This window comes from Phalacrocorax aristotelis, chromosome 1 (assembly GCF_949628215.1).
Source record: "Phalacrocorax aristotelis chromosome 1, bGulAri2.1, whole genome shotgun sequence".
NCBI lineage: Eukaryota > Metazoa > Chordata > Aves > Suliformes > Phalacrocoracidae > Phalacrocorax > Phalacrocorax aristotelis.
The window spans coordinates 126214778-126238770 of NC_134276.1; the positions used below are offsets into that span (position 1 = coordinate 126214778).

Consider the following 23993-nt stretch of genomic DNA (forward strand, 5'->3'; position numbering starts at 1 on the left):
TGCAGGCAATCTCAAAACTTATTCTCATTTTATCAGATGTGAAACATGAACTTTTGTAGAAGTTGTTGTTAGACTTCTTAACTTTGTGAGATTTACTTTCATTTGTTAAAAAGAATGTGTTTGCTCACAACTAAATTACAGAACCTTAACACCTTTTCCACACAAACTACAAGAAAACACTTTTCTCTTCCTAAGCAGACATATCTGAACGCTTGTTAATGATGAAATAAACATATTCAAGTTAAGGACAACATTAGTTTGATTTGCTACTTAATTTCCTGAAACTTACACAAAGCATAAATAGCTCAACCTCATTTACAATTCATTTTCTGCCCCTAAGGAGTGTGACAAGAAAACTAGACTGCAACAATTCTAAAACTCTAGCTACATGCATAGATTCTCTCCACTCCTCATCCTTCAGAGGATAACCCCCTACAGCACAGCAAGCACAAAGGCAATGCAATGCATGCGGACATGCAGTTCTAACACCTCTTAGTGGTATGTTTGGCTATCAATACTGCAATATCGGTTATTTGATAGCTGTTAGATGGAGCTCTGAATTTTTCTTTTCCATACCTCCTCTAAATCTGATGGCTACTCCTGAAGGTAGGCACGGTCCTTCTACAGGCATCTGCTCTTTAGAAGTATCTAAAACATTTAGGTACCACTGGGAGTTCAAGTTGAAACCATGTAGGCCTTTTTAGTCCTTCAGCAGCATTTCAGTTGTTTCAAAGACCACTCAATAAGCAACAAGACAGAAGGAGTTCCCTTTGGCCTTCAATTACTATTTTGGAACACCAGCAGGAAAAGAATCATAATCATTTTCCTAGTGAGTGCAAGCCTATAGACATATAGTAATTAAAAAAAAACTAAACCAACCAAAGAAACAAAAAAACCCAAACCCCAAAACAAAAACAACAACAGTGATCTTGCTTTTGTTGTCAATGCACTCATTCTTTCAGCAGCATCATCATCATCAGCTTAAAACTGACTCAGGACTAAGTGCTTTTGCAGGTTGAAGTACTAACACAAGCAGCAGCAGGAAAGAATGAGATAACGAAGAATAATTTCAGAATTTTACAATGTGATGAGTACTTGTACCTGTCCAGTCAAAAGCATCCTGGAAAGCGCCCCACCCTCCTGTCAGCCTTATGGTACCCCTACACTGCAAAATGAAGATACATCACAGAAAGACTTAATAGTGGGGGCAGCACAGTGCTCTGTGAAGGATGCAAAGCTTTCATTTCTAACTGTAGAAGTCTGTACAGCACTGAAAGCCTTATTTACACGAGCTACTTTAACTTCTGTGTTACTTCTATGCTACACAGCGCAGACTTTGACAATAATTAAACTTATGTTTTAGGTGCAGCACCCAGCACAAAAACTCCCTAGGGACTTAGCCTGGTTTCTGGCCTTTACTTAAGCTAGACATGCTTGTGCCTTCATTGCTCCTGCCGCCATTCTGGAGATATGTAAGCCAGAACTCTTTCTTATGTCAAAAGCCACACCTTAACTTTTCTATATAGGCACGTCATTAGCAAGAAGCAATAATAAGGTTGACAGACAATAATAAATGACTGATTTCAACCTTGATCTTAAATTCACTCATACTGCTGGAAGACAAGGCAAAACATTGATCAATTGATTTGACCATCATCTTGTCAAGGGTGATGTTACAGAGGAGCAGTCCTCCTCCAAAGAGGTTGTCTGAAAAGAAACCAGTCCTGTTTCTAGAGTACTACCCCCAGAAATTCACTAGTGATGTATGAAATAATAATAAAAAAAAGATGCACCATCCTTAATTAATGCCTCCTCATACCATGAGGACATGTATAATTGCATTACTTCATGCTACATATTTCACCCCATATCATCATTTTCAAATATATTTTCTAGGTAGCAATTGCCAGAGAAGCTACCGATTTTCATTTAAGCAAAACTTCCAAAATTTCCGAATGCTTACTTGTCTTGAGGAAGTAGTGTATTTATGTGAATAAGCAAGGAAAAGACGATTAGATTTTTCACTTAGTCACCAGTATCAGTCACCAACACCTTCATGTTTACAGTGAGAAACTACATTGTGTGTCTTGTCTGGTGAGGAATTGGTCTGCTTTTTTTCTTTTAACACAACCTTGGTTTTAAGATCCATTTGAAATTCATTTTATAAGATGTTACTCAATATCTGAGCTATTCACATTTGTTATTCAGCGAGCTCTGCTGCTGAATAGCAGAAATGACCATTCTGTATTATCTTCTTTTAGGATTATAAAGAAAGGAAAGGTGGTAAATGCTACTTAGACTTGAAAAACACTACAGAACTAACCCCCAAATGCCCAGTAATGTTATCAGTAATCAGGAAAATTTGAATTTATAATTATTTGTTTCTGGAAAACATGGAGAACTAACAGTTTTCTAAAATGACCAAAACGAAGTCTGCAAAGCTTCTCCTGGGCCATAATTAGAATTTCCTCTGCTTTATGGACATAAAATTATCACAATAATATTTCTAAATGCAGAGAACAATATCAGAAGAAAATTTAAGAGCTTATGGGAAACACTGAAAAAATAATTGGAAATGGACTATGTGAACGGGCAGATTGTTTCAGCGGCACACACTGTGAAGTGAAGAAATTCAATATTAAAAGCAAACTGAAAACCCTACCAAACAAGTGTAATGTAAATCACCGTAGGACTGCAATATTACTATTGCAGATTCATGCAAATAGTCTTAAAACAGATAGAAGACAATCCGGAATGCAATTGTGACATGGAGTAACGTGAGCATACTCTAGTAAGCCCTTGCCAGGCATCACTGTAAAACTGCCACTTTAAGTCATCAAAACCACCAACCATTTTAAAATCATAAGATTTAAAAAGTGAGTACATATTAAGCTCATAATACATCTTTTTAAATGAGAACCAAGACTTTTATTTACTTATTTAATGCAGGAGTAGGATTTTGAAAGCAAAAACCAAACATAAAAACCTGTCCACTTCCCATCACATATTGTAAGGATTGCAATAAAATTTTAAGTCTTCACAGCCCTGAAATTATCATTCCTGAACATTTACTCTCAATCAATTTACTCCTCAATCAACAGAAGTGGCACAGCAAACAACTTTCTTACATACACTTCCACTAGTGTGCCCTAGACTGCAATGTGGGAAGGAGTCTCAAAAATAAGAAAGTACTATGGAAGGCATGCTAAGTTTCATCCTCGGCTTTTGTTCATCCTCCTAACAAAGGAAACTCAGCAAGAGTCCGGAGCAGAGTGCTAAGAAACCAGCAATGCCATGTCAGGTGGTGTCGTGTTCAGTGCACCACACTGCTCGGGACCAACACTGAGCCCTGAAAAGGGAAGATTTCACAGCCCTTGTCCAGAGAGCCCCAGCACCTCATTCACACAGGAAATGGCTGAAACACATTAGTCACTATTGAAATCACATCACTGTGAACAGCTTGAGTAATAACAAATTAAGTGAATCTATAAATACGTTATAACTCAGAAAATTCTTGCTTTAAAGCATTAGTTTCCATTAATTTCTGTACTGTACCCTTGTTAAAAATCACACATAGCCTCTGCTCTCATGACTGCACAACTAACCAAGAATACCTAATAGGGGAGAAATAATTTTTCGTAACTTTTCACATCAATGGGAAAATTACAAGGGTTAAAACACCCAGCAGTGACTGTGCACTTTATATTTACATACTGATAGTTTCAGAGTAGCTCTCTTTAGCTCAATTTTTACAGCCCCTTTCCATGGTAAAATCTAGCGCCACTGAAATCAGTGATGTCAAGAGTTCACCTACTGTGAATATGAAACGAATAATCTTTTTCTTTCTTCCTCCTTTTACAAGCTGCATGGAAAAACATTTGGATGCACGTGTAGGTTTTGCTAGCTTATGCTTTTTTGTTTATATTAGTATGTGTGAATATGCAGTAGGATGGCTCTGTGCACATGAGAAACATTTATTGAAGTACAGCCGAATTTAAAAAATTAAATTTTGTACTTAGTTCTGAAAAAGATGGGGGAAGCAGTCATTCTTAGCTAGCAAGGGACTAAGTTCTAGAGACTAAATCAAAGCAGCATTTATGAAAGAACTGTGCTCGCAAAAAATTGCTGCAGAGAGAAACGGTTTGTCTGGAACATAGCTGCCAAGGAAGCTTGTAACCAGAAAGCAAGCTGGACAGGAAACGATCTCTTGTCCTGGAAACCTTTTTTGACTTTCATAGGGGTTCTGTTCGGCAGTAAAACAAAAGATCTTCCAAAGGTTTTCATAAGAAGGAGCAGTGGTAGAACAGCAGCTCAGGGGCTAAGGAACTCACATGGGAAGGTGGAGAAACAATCTTATCCCTCTGGTCTGAACCACGCAGAACATACATCTGGGTTTGGTTTTCCCAGCTTCAAGATGCCTCCTGACTGCCATACTATGTTACTATTTTGGGGCAAGTACTTCTGTGCTCTTCCTCTAGTTTTTACTAGAAATTTTATCCTAGAGTTTCTCTTCCAATGGAGAACGCAGGGAATCAGGAACTACGGAAATTTTTTTCTGCTGGTCCCATGCATGCTCAGACTTATCACTGTCTAAGGGATGGGCAGTTTAGATGATTCCCGTGTTATATGGGCAACGTATTTTTACTAAGATCCTGCCTTTCGCATTATTTCTTTTTTTCCATTATGCAGATAATTCTGTCACATCTGTAAGCTTGAAGTTAGTGTTTTTCCACCAGTTTGTTACTTCATGCTTTTGAACTGTAATCTCTGTGATCTGTATTTGACTGGAAACAACTACCTGTGCTTAAACTAGTTATCAGCCTGCAATGTATCATAACCCCTTTAGCTTACTGCTCAAGAAAACTTCACACGAAACAGTATAAAAATATCTCCCCAAATTAGAAAAGCCTTGAGGTATCTAGAAAGTGCATCTTTACATACTATTAGTAATCTGATCTCTATGAGGCTTACACGCGCTCTCAGGAACTTCAAAATGCATGACATATTTGACACAGGCTCATGGCCTGTTGCCCACACTTTTCCAAGTTTAGGAGTCATGAAGAGTATTGCTACGTTTTAAGTGGGCAGCTTCGCGTCTGCTGCTCCTTCGATTTTCTCAGTGACTCAGTAACTCTGAAATCAGACCAGAGAGAAAAAGAATCAAAGGACCTGAACTGGCTCCCAACAAAGCAATAAAAAGACAGCACAAGCCTCAGTAAAAGCCGTATCAGAGCCAAAAGGATCCATCTTGATATCTATATCCTATATTTTGTAAAACTTTGTGCTGTCACAGGAAAAACCTGCCATCAAGCACTGATCTTAAGAAGCAAGCCATTTCTATGAAAATTACTGGGAACAGGATGGACCAGCAGACAGGAACTATTCTCACATTGAATTGGTATTTCTCCTAATGCATAAGAAAAAAAAAAATTTCTTGAAAGATTGCCCTGAAACTTCCTAGAATTCCAGCAATAATTTTAAGAAAAACTTTTCTTTCACAACCTGGCCCCCCAAACCAGGCTGGTGGCACTCTGAAAAAGTATTCTGGAAGAGCTAGAATATTTTTATAAAAAATGAGATGGTAAAAAAGGACAAGGATACAAATTATTTTAAAACTTCTCAGGTGAAGATATCATGAGGCTGACTGACTCCAACATCAGGTAGTCTGCTTATGCATTAACACATACTTACCTTACGCTTTTAGAAAAAAAGAAAAAAAATCACAAACGTATTTGAGTTTGCTGTCTTTAGCAAAATTAGAATTTGTTGAAATGACCAATCAACAGGTATCTTTCTCCTTGTAGGTTCTACAAAAAAATAACTATTGCCATACGTGCTGGTGCATTCCTTAGACAGACATTGGCCTCATGCTCTTTAGGCAGCAGGCTGAAATGGGGGACCTGACCAGCCACCTTCATCAAGAACATTATTCTCAGATTGGGGTCCAGAAGTTGTTGTTGTAAATGTCTGAGCAACCTCTAACTGCAGGTGTCTAAGTCATGTTATGAATTTTTAGGATGGGACCGGACTCTCTTCGGTGGTGCCCAATGGCAGGACAAGGGGCAACGGGCACAAGTTGGAACACAGGAAGTTCCACCTCAATATGAGAAAAAACTTTCCTGTTGAGGGTGACAGAGCAGTGGCACAGGCTGCCCAGAGAGGTTGTGCAGTCTCCTTCCCTGGAGACATTCAAAACCGGCCTGGACACGTTCCTGTGCCCCCTGCTCTAGGTGTCCCTGCTCAAGCAGGGGGGTTGGACAAGATGATCTCCAGAGGTCCCTTCCAACCCCAACCATTCTGTGATTTGAAACAGTTCCTCAAAGCTCATAAATCACCAATCACTCATCTTCCAGACCAATCACCACTTCAGATTTAACTCTACTTCCTAGTCCTGAACAGGACTTCAGCACAGATGAAAAGAAAGTCACTGATAAACTCCTAGTCTGAGAAGCAAAAGTCACAAATGTCAACCAGATCTATCTCCACGTCCCTCAAAGGCAGCTACTCACAGTCTTATACTCCCCCAGCAGGCCACAGATATAAGCATCGTCACAGTATCACCTGCTTTCTTAAGAGCCCCAGAAATACTTTGATTGCTTCAAATGGTTTGCTTATCAGCTTTCCTGTTCTCCCATTCTAACATCCATTTAGCTTTGCTTTATTTTTAGCTGAATGCTTTTAGGTGCATCCCTCTAGGGAACTGCAGGCCCAGCAGTATGCCCAGCCTTCCAAGTAGCGCTGTGCGCTCATGAATTCAGAACACCGGACAAAAAGTTAGCTTTAAAGATGGTCTCAAGCAGTGGTTTAGGAGTGCTTTTCTTTCATGAAGGACATCTTAAATGTGACAGTCTCCTGCAGATAAACCTATAAAGCTGAAAAAGGAAAATCAAAAACATTTAAAACAATTAGAAACTCTACAAAAATGTTAGATGAAAAGTCAAGTCATCAAATGGGACATGTCAAGCTCTTCATGGATTTCTCTGCGATCTCAGACAAGTCAACCTTTTGTGCATCCTCTTCTCCATCTGCAACAAAATCCTTATTCTTGGAGGGCTTGCCACTCTGGGCACTAGTAAATAAAAGTGATTCTTGTATTATAACAGCTGTGAAGCAGCCCTAGCTTATACAAAACAGACAGCTTAACTTCCTCTTATACAATCTATGCCTGACTGCTACAGTGAGATGTGTCTCAGAGAGCAAAGGAATGACTGGCAAAATGGATGGTGTCACTTCACCACAGTACAAGGCACTTGTTTTTTCATCAACTGTGTCTATCTTTGTAGTTTCCAGACACTGTATGCCCTTCAGCCTGACTGAACAAGAAGGACAGTATGTTTAACTAAAATACGCAACAATCTTAAGCAAATAAACTTCCAGACCACTACTCTCTGCCTTTCTTTAGGAATACTTGTCATTATTTCTCATGCTTGCAGAAGTACTTGTCATTCAGTAATGAGGCCTGGTTCTCTATACTCATGGTTCTCATCCCTGACTGTTTTGACCACAGCCTCTCTTCAGCTCAGGCATTTAATAAAGGCTCACACCCACCTGGATTCTCTGATGTCTAACTAGGCTTAAGTTCACACAAAACTGAAGTCTTTCTTTAAAGATGCCTTAGAGGGTTTCTTCCCCCTCCCCATTCTGGTGGGACATCATTATCCTTCTGCCAAATCTGACTGAAATCTGCCAGTAAATTTTAAACTTCCCATGGGGAAGACTTAGTGGTCAGATACACACCAACAGACTGTGATCACACAGACTTTGGTTTTCTGAGGCAAACAAGCTGAAAGCAGCTATATGAAAAATTCTATTTGTACACTACAAGTAATTTTCCATCATCAATAATTCTTCAAAAGAAAAGGGAAAGGAAAAAAAGTGCAGAAGTAGCTAAACCATTAAATGATACCAACAATTTTGTAAGACAGAAACAAGAGACTTCAGACACACTGGTGGTGTTAAATAACATTGAGTGGCAGTAAATTCTCTCATTTTCAGCATTGTAACGCACCTTAATTCACTAAATGAATCCTCAGCAGTGCACACTTACTAAGTTGTGTTATTCAACCCATCTTCTAACTTCACAGTTCCTGTAATACAGAATATTTTCCAGGCAAAACTTAAACCCACAACACTGTGTCAATCGCACACTCAATTAGCTCTGTCTCTTAAAACTCATTTTTCTCCTGCTCCTCTTCTATTCATGTTTCTAACACACAAGCCGGTATAATTTTTAGAATTACAATTTTGCAGTCCCCTTGCTGCTGTTGGACCTCACACCACTTCCTCAACAGGCTCTTCTTTAGTCAAAAAGTAAAATAAAAAGATCGCTTTTCAAATGGAGAAACATCTGACAACTGCAATTTCCATGACAATGTCTTGACTACAGACAATTCTCAATCTAAACATCATATTCAGAGGCTCACTGGTAAATTTTGTAAGCATATTTCTTTTTATTCTCCCCTTTTAGAAAGCATATCTTGCCTATTGAAAATTTCACACAAATTCTAGACAACTATTTCAAGCTAATTAAGTATTGTTTAAATTATTAAAATTCTTAATCATCTTTGGAAATCTATTAAGTGAGTCGAACACTCAACCGCGTTTACATTTACCTCCTGCAAAAGGGTGCTATATCCTTTAGATCCATGGTTATCTGACTCCCAATATTACTGGTGCCTAGGCTTCTCAGCTGTCTTTTGGACTATATATGTTCATATGGCTGTTGCTGCCTGGACCATCTGTTGCCAAGTAACATGGGGATACTTCTGTCTCTGTAGCACTAACCAAGTGAATCTTCCTCTTCAACTGGGATCTCAGTTCAGTATATCATCCCCATATGCTCAGGGGTTGTGATGAACACAGCTCTACAAGGCTGAAGGCCCCAGATTTTCTTCTCAGATCTAGGAATCTGCAATCCCACCTCACATCAGCAAAATTATCTTGCTATTCTGTCAATTTACTGAGCAAGAAGTCTTCTTTTACTACTAGATTATGTAAATTCAGTACGCTTCCTATGAAGCGTGTAGGCATGATTAGAGTAATCTATTCTTTTTTTCCCTCAGTCTCTCATATAAGAGAATCAAGAATTCAAATCCTCAACCATTAACTCCAATCCCCTCCAATTACATGTTACAGTTAAGTACTTAGTTACAGGTTTCATGTTATTTTTCTAATTATGGAGCACAATTTCTCTAAAACACATGAAGGATGCCATACAGCTGTTCACTGCTCTGTGACGACAGGTTTAGCTTTAGAAGACCGGCTAAACCTTGTCTTTAGGGGAATACGTCCCCATTTAACGCACAGTTGTAAAGCTGAAGATCATAAGTTATATTATTGTACTCTTAATTACACGATCACAGGTAATTCCTCTAAGAGTAGTCAGCAGTGCTCAGCATGCGCCTATCTGCCTCCACTAACTCAAGAAGAGTCTGACAGCAATTTTAGCAAAAGCAGAGCCGTTCCTGACTCAGAACAGTATTTGTAACACAAGCCATCTCACATAATTACATTTGAGCATGAAGTTTAGGTGCTTTGCACCTAATCAGGCAGTAGTGGCAGAACTAACGGTGCCATGGTCAGCTGCTGAATGCTGGGTCTCCGACTTTGAGCTGTGAGGTTAGTGTCTGCATGCAATCCCAGAAAAGGAAACAGGGCTACACATACATCAAACCACCTGTGCACATCCTGTTACAAGATCCAAGCTACGTTGTATATACAGGAAAAACATTTTTGAATGGCTCAAAACTTGGCTCAACATTAAAGCTGATGGCAATCTCAAAGGTAGTCTTCTTTTATAGAGACCATTCCTCTGGAAAAGTTTCAGCTTTCAATTTCCAATCTTTTCAGAACTAAAGCTCTTCAGAGAAATACTGAATTTATTTTTAATTAGGATTCTGAAATGTTTTCCATTTTTCCCCACACATTCTTATTCAAGTCTTTCATTAAATTTTCGACCTCTGATAGAATCTGTCTGGAAAATTTCAAGCACAATGGTTAAAACTTCAGAAAGTTATGAGCAGCTGAAAGTAGAGGTTTGAAAGGAAACACCTACAAGTCCTGAACCAAAGCTGTCAACAGCACTTCAAAGTTGTATAGTGCCTATACTATCTTCAGATTATCTCAGCTCATAATAATCTTCTGAAAAGCATTTGTAACAAGAACCAATTCATTGCCTTGGAATCACAGCTAATGCAGAGAGGGTCATTCAGCCAGCCAATACCATGAGCATTAGCACCCAAGAGCGTGTGTGAATGGTCTAAAGGCCACACGTGCTGCATTTACCTTGAACAGTCAGAGCTTGTAACAGCCAAGCAACAATTCCTATGAAGCAGACAAACAACTCTGCCGACACATTTCTTATTCACTATTGTGGGTACTTAAAGCAAGCATTTTATCTGCACTACTGTTTAACCAAATGTTCACGTTAAAATACTATTTTTTTCCTCAGATTGTGTCAAATATTAATTCTAAGGTAGCTGGCCTAAATCCAGATTTCAGCTAGTACAGATGTCATGGTCATATATCCTTTATTCTGAAGTCAGATTAATGACAAGTTACATGTGAACAGAAGTTCTCATGATAAAAGCTGTTCAGCAACTTCCCTTTAGTAAAGTTGTGTGCCGGTTTTGGCTGAGAAGGGGTTAATTCTCCTCACTGTGGGGGTTGGCTACCTTTCCAGCTTCCCGCGCTCTGCCGCGTGGCGTGGCAGGGGGGGCTGGGAGGGGCAGGGCCATGGTGGGGGCGGCTGACCCCGACTGGCCAATGGCAGGTTCATTCCATACCACGTGACACCATGACCAATATATTGAGGGGGGGCAGTGGCAGCGCGGCGCGGGCGGTTTGTTTCGGCGGTTCGTTCATCCCCTCCCTTCCCCCCTCCCCCGGGGCTTTGCACCTCTCGTTGTTCTCCTTTACATTGCATTTCTACTGTTGTTTCTTTTAATTTTAATTATTAAACTGTTCTTATCCCAACCCACGAGCGTTACCCTTCTGATTCTCTCCCCCCATCTACCGGTGGGGAGTGAGCGAGCGACTGTGTGGGGCTGAGCTGCCGCTAAACCACGACAGTCTTTTTGGCGCCCAACGTGGGGCTCAAGGGTTGGAGATAACAACAGCTGCTGGTCACAGCACCATGTTGTCGTTTTGCAGTTGGTGTTAAAAATCGGTGTTGGTTGTTTGAGTCTGCTGTGTTCTGCTGTGATTAGTAATGTTTTGCCTACAAGATTTGTTATACAAACACTCGTTTTCAGCTTTATCTGGTATTTGGGGTTTTTGCTGAAACCGTTACTGTACTTCGGATACCACCTTGTTGAGGCAATTAGCAATTATACCTCCTCCTCTGAGAGATTTTATATGGAGGAAATACAGAATAGTACCTTTGCAACTTTGTTCTATGATGTCTGTGCCTTTGTTACAACAACGTTTTTGTATCTTGAACATCCTTGGGTGGTTAAGGTGCACTTATTGTTAGTTTTTGGGCATGTTGTTTTGGTTTTGACTAAGCAACTTAAGAATATCACCCAGAAATCTGCCCCGAGGCTTGATAGTTACGAGTGGCAGGGCATGTGGGATAGCATGGGCAAATACCTAGGGCAGTGGGCACCCCCAGTGTTTTGGAGTTTCACCCCCGAACAAGTGCAGAATCCTAAAAAACTAGTAGAATATTTGGAAAAAGTAATTGTTACGCTGGGAACTCCAGAGAGACACAGATAACTGCAACATGCTGGGGTCTGGCCCATGCATACCGAGCCCTGCTCAACAGTATTCAGTGCCCCCAGGGGGAAGAGAATGTCTCTGGATTGAAATGCAAAGTGACTGGCACTGTAGACAATCCAGCCCTGACAACAGGCACTGCAGCCACTCAAACCCCCACAACAAGTACCGGAGCTAGCTCAGAAAATAAACCCGTACCAGTATCAGTTGCCCCCATACACAAGACGAAATAGTGGAAGCGGACATCAACTTGTTTAGAACGGGATGATGAAGAACCAGGGCCATCGCGGGGAGAGGAGGGAGAAGTAATAAATGAAATAGAGACCACCCGATCCCTGTCCTTAAGCGAGTTGCGAGATATGCGAGAAGATTATAGCCGTCGTTCAGGTGAGCACATTGTCACCTGGCTGCTCCGATGCTGGGATAATGGGGCCAGTAGCCTGGAACTAGAGGGAAAAGAAGCCAAACAATTGGGATCCCTTTCTGGGGAAGGGGGCGTTGACAAAGCAATTGGAAAAAAAACCACAAGCCCTCAGCCTCTGGAGGCGACTCCTATCTGGAGTGAAGGAAAGGTATCCCTTTAAAGAAGATGTTACATATCGTCCAGGAAAATGGACAACTATGGAGAAAGGCATCCAGTATCTAAGGGAATTAGCTGTGTTTGAGGTGATTTATGGTGACCTGGATGATCAACGGTCATCCAAAGATCCAGATGAAGCTGAGTGCACACGACCCATGTGGCGGAAGTTTGTACGGAGCGCACCATCTTCGCATGCAAACTCATTGGCAGTGATGTCCTGGAAAGATGACGAGACACCAACGGTGGCAGAGGTGATAGATAGACTCCGGGATTACGACACAAATATCTCTTCCTCGCTTGTCTCTGCTGTGGAGAAACTATCCCAAGAGGTCCAGCAACTCAAAGAAGATCTGTCCTACTCCCCACCTCGACAGAGCAGTGTCTCAGCTGTTAGGAATAAGCGTCCTTTGGCTCAAAGAAGGGGATACACACCACGGGCCACCCTATGGTTCTACCTGCGTGACCACGGAGAGGACATGATGAGGTGGGATGGCAAGCCTACTTCGACCCTACAGGCACGAGTACATGAACTGCAAGAACAGTCACTCAGGGAGGCTCTTCCAGGAAAGCTGCTGCTCCAGTTTCCAGCGAGCAAGTCCCCAGACAGAGGAGTAGAAGCGCAGATTTTATTTCTAAGTGTAATAGAGGGACTCCTGATTCACATTTACAGGAAGTGAGTTGTGACTGCCATGATCAGGACTAGAGGGGCCCTGCCTCCAGCCGGGTGGAGGAAAGGGATAACCGGGCTTACTGGACTGTGTGGATCCGATGGCCTGGCACGTCCGACCCACAGGAGTATAAAGCTTTAGTGGACACCGGCGCACAGTGCACCTTAATGCCATCAAACTATATAGGGGCAGAACCCATCAGCATTGCTGGAGTGACAGGGGGATCTCAAGAGCTAACTGTATTGGAGGCCGAAGTGAGCCTAACTGGCAATGAGTGGCAGAAGCACCCCATTGTGACTGGCCCAGAGGCTCCGTGCATCCTTGGCATAGACTACCTCAGGAGAGGATATTTCAAGGACCCAAAAGGTTACAAGTGGGCTTTTGGTGTAGCTGCCTTGGAGACGGAGGAAACTGAACAGCTGTCTACCTTCCCGGTCTCTCAAAGGACCCTTCTGTGGTGGGGTTGCTGAAGGTCGAAGAACAACAGGTGCCAATCGCCACCACAACAGTGCACCGGCGGCAATATCGCACCAACAGAGACTCTCTGATCCCCATCCATAAACTCATTCACCAACTGAGGAGCCAAGGAGTCATCAGTAAGACCCACTCACCCTTTAACAGTCCCATATGGCCAGTCCGGAAGTCTAATGGAGAGTGGAGACTAACAGTAGACTATCGTGGCCTGAATGAAGTCACTCCACCGTTGAGTGCTGCTGTGCCAGACATGCTAGAACTTCAATACGAACTGGAGTCAAAGGCGGCCAAGTGGTATGCCACAATTGATATTGCTAATGCATTCTTCTCAATCCCTCTGGCAGCAGAGTGCAGGCCACAGTTTGCTTTCACATGGAGGGGCGTCCAGTACACCTGGAATCGACTGCCCCAGGGGTGGAAACACAGTCCTACCATTTGCCATGGACTGATTCAGACTGTACTGGAACAGGGAGAAGCTCCAGAACACCTTCAATACATTGATGACATCATTGTGTGGGGCAACACAGCGGAAGAAGTTTTTGAGAAAGGTGAGAAAATAGTCCAAATCCTTCTGAAGGCTGGTTTTGCCATAAAACAAAGTAAGGTGAAGGGACCTGCACGAGAAATCCAGTTCTTAGGAATCAAATGGCAAGATGGTCGTCGTCAGATTCCAATGGATGTGATCAACAAAATAGCAGCCATGTCTCCACCAACTAGCAAAAAGGAAACACAAGCTTTCTTGGGCGTTGTGGGTTTTTGGAGAATGCATATTCCAAATTACAGTCTGATCGTGAGCCCTCTCTATCAAGTGACCCGGAAAAAGAATGATTTCAAATGGGGCCCTGAGCAACGACAAGCCTTTGAACAGATTAAATGAGAAATAGTCCATGCAGTAGCTCTTGGGCCAGTCTGGGCAGGACAAGATGTAAAAAATGTGCTCTACACTGCAGCCGGGGAGAATGGCCCTACCTGGAGCCTCTGGCAGAAAGCACCTGGGGAGACCCGGGGTCGACCCCTAGGGTTTTGGAGTCGGGGATACAGAGGGTCTGAAGCCCGCTATACTCCAACTGAAAAAGAGATATTGGCAGCATATGAAGGGGTTCGAGCTGCTTCAGAAGTGGTTGGTACTGAAGCACAGTTGCTCCTGGCGCCCCGACTGCCAGTGCTGGGCTGGATGTTCAAAGGAAACATCCCCTCTACATACCATGCAACTGATGCTACGTGGAGTAAATGGGTTGCACTGATCACCCAGCGGGCTCGAGTAGGAAACCCCAGTCGCCCAGGAATCTTGGAAGTGATTATGGACTGGCCAGAAGGCAAAGATTTTGGATTATCACCAGAGGAGGAGGTGACACGTGCTGAAGAAGCCCCACTGTATAACAAACTGCCAGAAGATGAGAAGCAATATGCCCTGTTCACTGATGGGTCCTGTCGCCTTGTGGGAAAGCACCGGAGATGGAAGGCTGCTGTATGGAGTCCTACACGACAAGTAGCAGAAACTGCTGAAGGAGAAGGTGAATCGAGCCAGTTTGCAGAGGTAAAGGCCATCCAGCTGGCCTTAGACATCGCTGAACGGGAAAAGTGGCCAGTGCTCTGTCTCCGTACTGACTCCTGGATGGTGGCAAACGCCTTGTGGGGCTGGCTGCAGCAATGGAAGCAAAGCAACTGGCAGCGCAGAGGCAAACCCATCTGGGCTGCCACATTGTGGCAAGATATTGCTGCCCGGGTAGAGAAACTGGTTGTAAAGGTACGGCATGTGGATGCTCACGTCCCCAAGAGTCGGGCCACTGAAGAACATCGAAACAACCAGCAGGTAGATCAGGCTGCCAAGATTGAAGTGGCTGAGGTGGATCTGGACTGGCAGCATAAGGGTGAACTATTTCTAGCTCGGTGGGCCCATGACACCTCAGGCCATCAAGGGAGAGATGCAACATACAGGTGGGCTCGTGATCGAGGGGTGGACTTGACCATGGATATTATTGCACAGGTTATCCACGAATGTGACACATGCGCTGCAATCAAGCAAGCGAAGTGGGTAAAGCCTCTGTGGTATGGGGGACGATGGCTGAAATATAAATATGGGGAGGCCTGGCAAATTGACTACATCACACTCCCACAGACCCTCCAAGGCAAGCGCCATGTGCTTACAATGGTAGAAGCAACGACTGGCTGGCTGGAAACATATCCTGTCCCCCACGCCACTGCCCGGAACACTATCCTGGGTCTTGAGAAACAAGTCCTGTGGCGACATGGCACCCCAGAGAGAATTGAGTCAGACAACGGGACTCATTTCCAAAATAGCCTTATAGACACCTGGGCCAAAGAGCACGGCATTGAGTGGGTGTATCACATCCCCTATCACGCACCAGCCTCTGGGAAAATTGAACGGTACAATGGACTGTTAAAAACTACACTGAGAGCAATGGGGGGTGGAACATTCAAGCACTGGGATACACATTTAGCAAAAGCCACGTGGTTAGTCAACACGCGGGGATCTGCCAACCAAGCTGGCCCTGCCCAGTCAGAAATCCTACATACTGTGGAAGGGGATAGAGTCCCTGTAGTGCACACAAAAAGTATGCTGGGCAAAACAGTCTGGGTTCTTCCTGCCTCCGGCAAAGGCAAACCCATTCGTGGGATTGCTTTTGCTCGAGGACCTGGGTGCACTTGGTGGGTGATGCGGGAGGATGGAGAAATCCGATGTGTGCCTCAAGGGGATTTGATTTTGGGTGAAAACAGTCAATGAACTGAATGGCACAATGTGAACTGCTATATAATACTGTGTGTCACCTCTGTGTTGTATCAATGATATCAGAGTACGAGCCTCCCAACCCATGGAAGATCAACTATGAAACAAGCCATGCAGCAGTGATGGAACGATGACTGACTTGGTATGCAGCAACCCAACGCCACACACCATCTCTCCCACCCGGAAAGACTGATACAACAGATGGAGCCCAGAGTCATGGACTGGGTGAACTCAATGGACGTTTTAATGGACATTTTACAGGGAAGATCCATGAACTAAGGGAATGATGTCTGTGTATTATGTTAAAGGATGGGAAGGGGAGGGGTGGTGGTTGGTACGGTTGTATTGCATCATATGGGACCTGGGCATGGTGTAAATGGTATGGAATAAGGGGTGGAGAATGTGCTGGTTTTGGCTGAGAAGGGGTTAATTCTCCTCACTGTGGGGGTCGGCTACCTTTCCAGCTTCCCGCGCTCTGCCGCGTGGCGTGGCAGGGGGGCTGGGAGGGGCAGGGCCATGGTGGGGGCGGCTGACCCCGACTGGCTAATGGCAGGTTCATTCCATACCACGTGACACCATGGCCAATATATTGAGGGGGGGGCAGTGGCAGCGCGGAGGCGTCGGGTCGGCGGGCGGCGAGCGGCTGCGGCGCGTGCGGTTTGTTTCGGTGGTTCGTTCCCCCTCTCCCCTCCCCTCCCTTCCCCCTCCCCCGGGGCTTTGCACCTCTCGTTGTTCTCCTTTACATTGCATTTCTACTGTTGTTTCTTTTAATTTTAATTATTAAACTGTTCTTATCCCAACCCACGAGCGTTACCCTTCTGATTCTCTCCCCCATCTACCGGTGGGGAGTGAGCGAGCGGCTGTGTGGGGCTGAGCTGCCGCTAAACCACAACAAGTTGTCAAAAATTAAAAACTTCCGTGGTGTAGAGAAAGCAAAGTGGCTAAGTACAATCATGTTTTTAAACTCTGCCAGTCCTAACAGGCTTTTAAAAGTTCATCTTATGAAGATTTGTTCTACAATTCAAAGATTTATTTCTCTCCCATAGAGCATAGGACTTTTGTCATCACAGTTCTGAGCAGACTACGTTATTCCCCAGAGATGCAAAGGTCTCTGCTGGAGGCAGATGGTGACTAAGAGATTCCAATCCCATACACACTTTTGGCCAAGTTGCTTAGTTCCACCTTCACGGCTGCCCCCTGCATCACTATATTTGACGTTCAGCACTTTTAAATAAAGGAGGCTATATTTCCCACTTTATCCATTTGTAAAATGGGAATAATCATCATTATTCCTTTCACAGAAGGACAGCAAGATTTAATAGCTAAAATATATATACTGTTTAGGCATCATAAATCCCCCTTAGTCTTGCTGAAAGCATGGCAGAGGCAGCTCTCTTACTTCACCCTCATTTCCTGCTTCTGCAGGCCCTTCATAGCAGCACAGGAACCAGACACCTGTGGAGGAAGTTAGAAAGGGCTGCTAATGCTGCCCAGCCCTCTGCCTCTGCAGTTGTCACCAGGAACCACAGCTAGTCCAGAACATCAGTAGCTGCAGGGATTGGATCCAGACCACAGTTCCCCTCCTCCTCCCCAGTGATTTGGGGATGTTCAGACTCAGAGGCCATGGTTCAGTTATCAAAGAGTGTACCTTAACAGAGAACATCAGACGGGGTGAGGACGGCATTATGCAACTAGAAAACATACGGTATAATACAGTCTTGCACCTAGATACTACAGTAAGAGAAAGAATATGTAGAAAGGATAAAAATAGGAGAGATACAAAGTTTAGTGAAGGATCAGACTTAAATGTGCATGTGTTCATGTGGGAGAACAGGTACATAGCCTCAAGCATGCATGCCCACATCTTCCCCCCTTCCCATGTGTAGACCTCTCTTATATGTGGCTCTCTTTCCAAGTGTGTTAGAATATTCTTTACTCCGCTCTGGTGAGACCTCACCTGCAGCGCTGCGTCCAGCTCTGGGGTCCTCTGCACAAGAAGGACATGGACCTGTTGGAGCAGGTCCAGAGGAGGGCCACAAAAATGATCCGAGGGCTGGAGCAACTCTCCTACGAGGACAGGCTGAGTCGGGGTTGTTCAGCCTGGAGAAGGCTCTGCAGAGACCTTATTGCGGCCTTTCAGTACTTAAAGGGGGACTATAGGAAAGATGGGGACAATCTCTTTAGCAAGGCCTGTTGTGACAGGGCAAGGGGTAATGGTTTTAAACTGAAGGAGGGTAGATTTAGACTGGATATAAGATAGAAATTTTTTACAATGAGGGTGGTGAAGCAGGGGAATGGGTTGCCCAGAGAGGTTGTGGAAGCCCCAGCCCTAGAGACATTCAAGGTCATGCTGGACAGGGCTCTGAGCAATCTGATCTAGCTGAAGATGTCCTCTAAAGATCTAGAGGTGACCTCTAAAGGTCCCTTCCAACGCAAAGCATTCTATGATTCTGCAGAAAAAAGTATGATTTTAAAAAATAATTAAGCTAGTTAAAATTATTGAAGAATCCCACGCAAACAAAGAACATGCAACAGCCTCTCTGGAACACATCTTCGGAGGGAGCCACTTCTCTACAAGTACAGGAGCACCCTCTGGTGCTCAAAGACAGGTTGAGCACCTTATTTAAACCTCAAGTACTAACTGCTGAAATGATCAGCAAGAAGCTGTCTCCATTTGGTATCTCTTCCCAGTGCACTATGCCTGAAAATTAGTAACCTTGTAAGAGCAGGTAAAAATGACCAAATTATAAAGCACAGACCACCACAGCCTCGGTGATAAAGTCCTTTCACATTGGAAAACTGCTGACACACAGGCACGTGGCCTTCTTCAATACCCAGCCTCCAAAAGGGCTAATTCCACATGTTTTAAATGAGTATCAGAGCTGTCCACTCCAGGACAACCTGCAACGGCCACCTCACAGAGTTTACCTCATCCTGGGAACATACTTCTCTCTTAGGCATTAGTGTGAGATAAAAAAAATAATTTCCACCTTTTGAATGTGCTCATCTGACCAGGGGATATTCTTATTATACGTTCAAATACTTGCTAAGTTCTCAGTCTTAGCATTAAGCTGTAGCACTGTGTTCCAAAGCCCAGCTATACAAAATTTACTCCCTTTATCAAACATTATGCTGTTTTTTCTTTCTATTTTGCTAGCTGGGAGAGAGCTGCAGGGTTCCACCCACAAAACACTACTGAGTGACCCTGGCATGCTGCTTCGGCACCAGTGCCTCTGGTTTCCATCTGCAGAAGGACACAAGTGAACACAAAATAGTTTGGGAGGATTAGGCCAAGCACAGTGCTTACTTCCAGGAAATAGTACTTTTGGTGATTAATCCTGGTAGCCACAATTATAGGTAAAGGCCAACGTTCATGGAAAAAGCCCTCTCCAGATCCACAGCAATAAGTGTTCCCTACTACTACTGTTTCTCACCAGACAGTTAATGATTAACAGAGTATCCCACCTGGATATACTAGTTCACCGTAATTTAGAAACTGACAGGACATGCTCAACTGAACAGCAAAAAACACTTTTCAGAGGCACAGGATTCCTTTGGCTTAAAGGAAACAGACACAATTTAACAGAAGATTCAGTTTTTAGTGTTTAGCAACCGGCCACCAAGACAGTCGGGGCTGGAAAACAAGACACACGAGCTGAGGCTGGGAGAACCGAGCCTGCTCAGCTTGGAGAAGGCTGAGGGTGACCTCACTGCTGTCTATAAGTACCTAACTGAAAGACGCCAAAAAGATGGAGCTAGACTCTTCTTGAAGGTGCACGGTGATTGGTAAAAATGGAAAGGACGCAAGCTGAAACATGGGACTTTCCAGTTACATATTAAGAAAAAAAAAAATAAAAAATCACCAAGCGGGTGGTCAAACACTGGCACAGGCTGCCCAGAGGAGGTGTGCAATCTCCACCTTTGGAGATGTTCAGGACTCACAGGGACACAGTCTGGAGCAGCCTGGTCTGGTTAGACCTGTTTTGAGCAGGTTGGAGGTTCCTTCCAACCTAAATGATGATTTTATGACTCTTATTATAGCTTGGTGGCTCCTTGCCCAAAGATATCGTCCAAGCTTCTCCAGAGCCTACAGAGATCTGCTGGGTTCATATATTAACAATGGTCTAGCTGTGCTTTCAAAAAATTAAGAGTTCTGACACAACATTCTTAACTATAATTTTTGTCCACATCAAACCTGCCTGGAACAATTCTCTAAATAATAGGATTTGATGACAGTGCCAACTGAAAGGAAAATTTGTAACTTTTCTTTATTCCTGGCAATGGTTCCCTGAGTAATTCCTGAATTTCTTCAGTTTCTGACAATATAATAAAAAAAATCCAACATACAATTAGAACAGATGCGTCAAAGTTATTAAGAACTGCACCTACAACCCAAAGGATCCGGAGAGACAGCTCTGGGTGATAAAGGAAGATAAGCATCATATTTATCACTAGGTAATGCTAGATAACCTCGACTATCATACTGCCAATTATTTGAGCCACTCCATCAGAAGAGCCATCAATTAATCTAAAATTACTTTTACAGAGATGGCATTTTCTGCAAGTCAAAGGCAAGACTTGGCTAGAGAAGGAGGTAATTTATTCCATGGATTCTGAACCTGTCAATATTATATTTGTACGGTGGTATTTTATATAGCACATAATGTCATAAAGATGGCAGCATCAAACCCAAAATGAGCTCCTGGAACAGAAGAAAGCTATATTTTTTTAAACAGCTTTCATTTGGCTGACAGAGGGCCAAAGATTCTGTTATTTTATCAGCAACATCATCTGCAATGTACATAATCTACCTGCTCAGGAAGTAAATTAGCAGTATTTGGAAACACAAGGTCAAGAAGAAACCATGTCATTTTTTTTATGCTCATAGAAAGACTCACCATGCAATAAGCACTTAAAGGCTACCTGATAGCATTTTGCTTATTTTTTTTCTCATACACTTAGAAGAGTGTGATGCAACACTGAGAATCACAGTTAGCCATTAAGTAAGGAAACTTGTCTCTGTGGTTGGTTCTGTCATGCAAGCTTACAATGAAATGGTCAGGCTGATTTGCAGCTGGGTGGAGGGGCGGGGGATATTAAAAAAAAAAAAAAAAAAAAAAAAAAATCAGTGTAATCACCAGCAGGCACTCTAGTGAAACAGAGTCTTGTTTTAAGACCAAAGAAGCAAATCATCTTCTTGAACATTAGTAAAGTGTCTTTTGGGGAAATTATGCATCTTTTCCTGGAAGACTTAAGAATGACTTTTTTTTTTTTAAATGGCAACTATTTTGCAACAAAGAGTACATAAATTGAAAACCATTAAAAGAAAAGTTATTTTATAAAAGCACACTTGTTCAGGATAGTCAATTAGCAGGGAAGAGTTTTGTCTGTTTATATGATCAGCTCTGAATGACAGCTCTTCACCAAAGTTATCCCATTTTACCAGTTAATCCAGTATGGTTGAGATTACTGGTTCCCAAACGAAATTTACGCAAACCAAAGTATATTTCACAACTGCCCCGTGAGCTGTATTGCCTTTATGAGGTCTTCAGGTGAAAATTTGATCACACCATATGCTGGACCATGAGGAACCCACGACTCACTGTTGCCAAGTTCTAGAAATGGCTGATTCACTTCCTATTTTCTACGATCCATTTTCCAAAACATGAAATAAATCTTTTCCACTGATGAATCAAAGCATTTTTAAAAATTGCTCATTTTTCTTCCCTGTCTAAACTGAGGATTTCCATGTTGATATTCTCTAAGCTGGGGGTTTTACCAATGAACTGATATGATAACAACAACAATAAAAATATAACATACAAGTTGTAAAAATTTCTGTTGAAGTGAGCTGAACTGCTCATCTCCAGATGTATTGAAGACTGGTCAAAATTACAAGACTGCAAGCTCTGACAACATGCCCCAGGAGAGTCTACTTCATATATATTTTCCCCCAACTTTGTGAAAAGAACTAAGATATCTGGACACTCAAATTCCACTGACCGTGTGCTGCTACATCCACAAAATCAAAGCCCATCACATTAGACAAGTCACCTGGCTTCTATGCACCTTAATCTCTTTATGGGCAAGATGGAAATAATATTTGTTTATCCTGCTGTTCAAAGAGTCTTTGTCATGTAGGCTGAAGTTTTCAGATGTGCAGGGGTAAGAATAATTGTTTTGAAGAGTGGAGGGAAAGTAAATCATCCGACTGCACCTAGGTACAGCCTCTCCAAGTACAATAAGGCTCTGTATCTGTGTGTCACACCGCTTGCTAAGAGAGGCCATTGTTCTCTGGTAAATGCTGTATTTCTAGATCTGGAACACTTTCAAGTGTCAGAGTACACCAAATTAATTAACCAAATTAATTAACATTGTTAAAACCATGGTCCAGTGTGTCTGCATGCGATTACGTGAAAGACACCATTAAAGAATAAAGCATTCCAGCAGCCAAGTGAGACAGAACATCTCAGATGGAGATAAGCAAGTTTCCCTTTGGGAATTTCCGGCTCACCATCCACAGCAGCCATGTGTCACATGTACAACCAAGATGCCAGAATGTGTTAGAGCTGATTTGAAATATTGTCATCTGATGACATGAAAGCTGTTTTCCAACAATTAGCAGACCTTTAAGCCAAAGTGCTTTCATAGAAAGACAAATAACTGCAGGATATTTCAGTACATCTCTCCCCTTACCTTAGGTTCCATGACAGCTATGTGCCCAGTTTACAATACACACAACTACTTCCAGTGTGCTGCTTCCATGTGGCTGAAGTATAGGGTCTAACACAGATACACTCCAAACTGATTCTACCAAAAGTTATTACATTTTTCTTTCTGTGGCCATGATATGACCTGTAACAGGTTTTGTCTGAGTAGGTATATCTGTTAAAACTAATGCAATCTGACTGGAAGCAACACCGTACTAAAAGATTGGCCAAACTTTCTAGCAGAAAATTCATTACTTTCAGGATATAATTAAGTTCCTGAGGTTAAAATCCAGCTTGTAAATCAATTCTTGAATCCACCAGAAGGAGACTTATTTTTTAATTCAATGCTCCTGAGAAAAGATGTTTTGAAAATGTTTGAGATGGATCAGGTGTGTAAAGTTGTGGTGTCCAACATTCACATAACTTATCCCTTATCCCAGGATGCTGTGTCCACACCTAACAGGGCAGCACACGTTCCAAAACATCTATTTTCCCATCGTCTTCCAGCTACCAAATTATTCTCACTGTATTTTAGGCAACTGGCAGGAGGAAGGGTACATGAGTGGGAACATTGGTGGCTTTGCAAGTATAAAAGAAACAAGCAGGATTCTGTAACACTTGAAAGGACAGAGAAAACCAAAAGAGAGGGAGGTCCCAGGGCACTGGGGAAGGCCAAGACAAACACAGATAATAAAAATCAGATAATGTGAATTTGTCAGGAACAAATCTTTTTCCGACACGAGCAAGGGAGAAGCCACAGATGTGACAAACTTGGCTTTGACTAAGTCACCTGAGAGTCTGACAAGCTGAGTAGGGAATTATGGCCTAAACTGAAGAGCAGTTATGGCTACTATATGAAGTAGTAATTAGGAATACTTCTCTTGCAAACTAGGAGTCAAATGGGGTTCCATGATGATCTGCCATGCACCTAGCTTTATTTCACATCTTCCCTATTACACTGACGATGAAACTGAGAAAGCGCACTTTCAGAATTTGGGCTGATAACGAAGGTAGGAAAGATTGCAAGCAGCTTAGTGAACAGAAGTGGCACTCAGAATGATGATCTGAAAATTCTATAGAGACAGATGCAAAGTACT

At 42.8% G+C, this 23993-nt stretch overlaps 1 protein-coding gene across 5 annotated transcripts in view; it reads right to left on the reverse strand.

Moving 5' to 3' along the window:
• The window catches only part of NME7 (NME/NM23 family member 7), a 100463-nt gene that overhangs the window by 74771 nt on the left and 1699 nt on the right, over positions 1-23993 (reverse strand). The gene's annotated exons all lie outside the window — the stretch shown is intronic.